The sequence below is a fragment of the Mandrillus leucophaeus genome, unplaced genomic scaffold (assembly GCF_000951045.1).
Source record: "Mandrillus leucophaeus isolate KB7577 unplaced genomic scaffold, Mleu.le_1.0 Scaffold1341, whole genome shotgun sequence".
NCBI classification, from domain to species: domain Eukaryota; kingdom Metazoa; phylum Chordata; class Mammalia; order Primates; family Cercopithecidae; genus Mandrillus; species Mandrillus leucophaeus.
In genome coordinates this window covers 120988-124677 of record NW_012101301.1, presented here as the reverse complement: position 1 = coordinate 124677, position 3690 = coordinate 120988, and the positions used below count along the sequence as shown (strand labels likewise).

General features: G+C 42.8%; 1 pseudogene across 1 annotated transcript; it reads right to left on the bottom strand.

Annotated features, from left to right (window-relative positions):
* Positions 1-1331: 1331 nt before the first annotated feature.
* On the bottom strand, positions 1332-2924 carry LOC105534392 (annotated as a pseudogene). The gene has a single exon (XR_001005267.1). The product of XR_001005267.1 is annotated as a myelin protein zero-like protein 1 pseudogene (transcript).
* Positions 2925-3690: the final 766 nt, after the last annotated feature.

Here is a 3690-nt window from a genome sequence, read left to right as displayed (position 1 = left end):
AAGTGACTTCCAGGTGGGCTAGCTAAACTGCTTATGGAGGCCACATGGCAGGAAATACATTTGTATCTTTTCATTATTCCTGGCTCCCACATGTTGCTTCCAGTAGGGAGGACAGGAGGATCCCATGGATCCTCCCCATGGCAGAGGAAAGAAGAGGGGGTTCTCATTCATTCAATAAATAATCACCTGATGATCTGAGATAGCTTAAGATAAACAGAGGAGACCACACATGACCACATTAACGGGAGGAAGGAGGCAATCTGGTTGAAAGGGGTCACTGGCATTATGAAGCAACATTTAGTAAGTGGTAGTGAATGATGAGCCTGTGGGATATTGATAGTCTACCATCAATGAGAGTGAACTCATTCTAATTAAATCAGCATGTGTGCATCATTCTGGTGACCCAGTTTTACACTACCCATTACAGAAATACCATGGGGACCAGTAGGTACCCTCCTAGAATTAAAATTATCATGAGAAACATATCTAATTTTTCATTTTCACATTTGAAAAATCTTGAGAACATTATTAATTTGATGATGAACTTATCTTCTGTTAATTTTAGATTTTAGAGAATTCTACTATACTTTAATACAATATTGAACTTTAAACATCTTAATATGTATGTATTTCTTTTTTTTGTTTGGAGACAGAGTCTCAGTCCATCAACAAGGATGGAGTGCAGTGGCACCATCTTGGCTCACTGCAACCTCCACCTCCCAGGTTCAAGAGATTCTCCCGTCTCAGCCTCCAGAGCAGCTAGGCTCACACCACCACACCTGGCTAATATACATATATTTTTTTTTTAAATGACAACATAAGTGTTTAATGATCTTCACCATGCTTTCCATTCCCAGTAAAAAGTAAAAACTCATAGATTTTAAGTGGGGTGGGGAGTAGTGAATGGGAGAAAACAAGTTTTAGGGAAGGACAGCCAAACTGTCTAATCTAGGCTCTCGTTAACCTCAACAGTCTTTGTGGCACCATGAAGCTGTTACAAAGCCATGACTAATGCTGCCTCTAGATGGAAGCATAACTAATTATAAAGGTGATTCTTGCCAGCCGCTGTGGTGCAACTATAGTTCCAGCTACTTGGGAGGCTGAGGAGGGAGAATCACTTGAGCCCAAGAGTTCAAGGCTAGTCTGGGCAACACAGTGAGACTCTACCTAAAAAAAAAAAAAAAAAGCAAAAGGTGATTCTCTAGAGAGCGAACTCTGGGATATTGGAGAGTAACAATATAATGATCTCATTTCTGCCTACTTAGAAGAAACTCCTCTCCTTTTGCTGTATGGGGACTGTTATTTCAAGCAGAAAGGACATCAGCAAAGAGTAAAATCGATACCTTTTACTCTCCACATTACAATAGTTCTCAAGCAAAGCTTGGATTTTCTACTTAATCAGTATTGATCCAAAGGTATCCAGAATGAAGTGATTTTCGGCATTTATCCTTTGCTAATCTTGCTGTTATGAATCCCGAAATTGGTATGACACATTTCAAGGGTGCAACTTAAAGTAAGTCTACACAACATGTAAGGCTAACAATTGCCACATATTTTAATGAGAAAAACATCAAAAAAACTTCTCAAATTGTTTTCCAGTGGCATAGCCAATGGATACTTTTTTAAAGCTGCAAACAAATAAATGGTACTGATACTGTGTTAAAGGCCCCCTGGGTATGCTTCCATCATAGCATCTCCGTCCTCCAACTACAATAAATGCTAAGACTGATTAAGCCCTTAGGTTAAAAGGCCATGTCTACTGGAAATACTACAGGATCCGCTACTGTCTCCATTAAGGCAAACCATTTCTAAATGATGGTGAAAGGAATGTTTCTGAAATCTCCCAATTGTAAAGGACCTGAAAAGAAAGTATAAAAACAGCAAGAAAATGGGTACATATATAGAATCATACCATCTTTTCATCATGCAACATTGGCTCCTCACATCAGGAAGATTAAATAGAATATTTATACATATTCTTTGTACACATCTTTCTCTCCCTCTGTGAGTACACATGTACTTGTCCTTGCCTGGGTCTCCAAGGCTACATGTGGTAATGGGCTACATTTGCTGAACCAGAGTCCAGTTTGGTTTTGTTTCTTGCTGAGGATATGTTCTAGGTCTTCTCTTAATTTTTCCAGATATCCGCATACACCACAGACTCTGACTTGTTAATCTTGTCACTGTGATGTCCACCAGAGTGGTCTAACTGTGCATATATGACTGGGACCTGGTGAGATCCAGAAGGCAGTCTCTTTACAAAACCCTCAGTGTCAGAGTGGGACTTCCGAGGAGGCTGTTTAACTGGTGACAAACTCTCTGATGTAACCCCGTTTAGAGTTTTTCCTTCTATAGAGGACAGCCAGAATTATGCTGATGAGCAGAGTGAGACCTAGGATCACAGTAGTAACTATGCCCCACACTACCCAAACTGGAAACACAGGCAAACTCTCTTTTTCTACAACATAGAGCCTAATGTGTCCAGACTGGAAAACAATGTCAGGAGGGTTTTTGACATCACAGCTATAGGTGCCATTGTATATAGACTGCATATTTTCTGTGTTGATTGATGCATCTTTCTTGTCAAGGTCTTCAGCCCAGCTGATTCTGTCTTTAAATAGTGGATAATTCCCAAGGTACACCTGCCCTTGGGAATAGTGGAAAAATGACGTGGTGGTGTCAGCCCCCTCTGGCTGGAAGCTTCAGAAGACTGAGGTCAACCCGCCAGTCATATTAGTAGACTTGAGCTTGCAGGTCAGCTTCCCTTATGTACCATTTGCCATGAAGATTTCTTTTGGTGTATATGCTTCCAAGGCTGGTACTCCAGCTGTCAAGAGCCCCAGCACCACTGCCAGCACTGACCACAGCCAGCGCCTCCTGTCTGGGGCTGCAATAACTGTCCCAGCTCTGGCAGGCGCTGCCATTGTCTAGCCACTGCAGTCGCTGCCGCTGCACCTCTGAGCCCGGGTCCCCACTGAGGTTGGCTCGGCTAGGGGAAGAGGGTTTTGATCTCTCTGCCACCCGTGCTGGGTAGCATCTCCATGCCACATTCCCTACTCTGGACCCAGCCGTGGCTCGCCAGATCTGCACCCTAGCTACAGTCCCGCTCCGGCCACACCTGGCTAATTTTTTTTATGTTTAGTAAAGATGAGGTTTCACCACGTTTGCCAGGCTGGTCTTGAACTCCTGACCTCAAGTGATTTGTTCACCTCAGCCTCTCAAAGTGCTGGGATTACAGGTGTGAGCCACTGCACCTGGTCATAATATGAATATTTATTTATTTAGACAGAGTCTCGCCCTGTTGCACAGACTAGAGTGCAATGGCACGATCTTGGCTCACTGCAACCTCCGCCTTCCAGGTTCAAGTGATTCTCTTGCCTCAGCCTCCCAAGTAGCTGGGATTACAGGCGCACACCACCATGCCCAGCTAGTTTTTTGTATTTTTAGTAGAGATGGGGTTTCACCATGTTGGCCAGGCTTGTCTCGAACTCCTGACCTTAAGTGATCCACCCACGTTGGACTCCCAAAATGCTGGGATTACAGGCGTGAGCCACCGCACCCAGCCATGAATATTTCTTTAATGTATGAACAGTTACGTAGATATTTGCTCTTAGAGTAACATAATAAAAATAACAATTAGAGAAAACATTTGAAATGGGATAAAATTAATCAAAACCACATCTTTTCAAT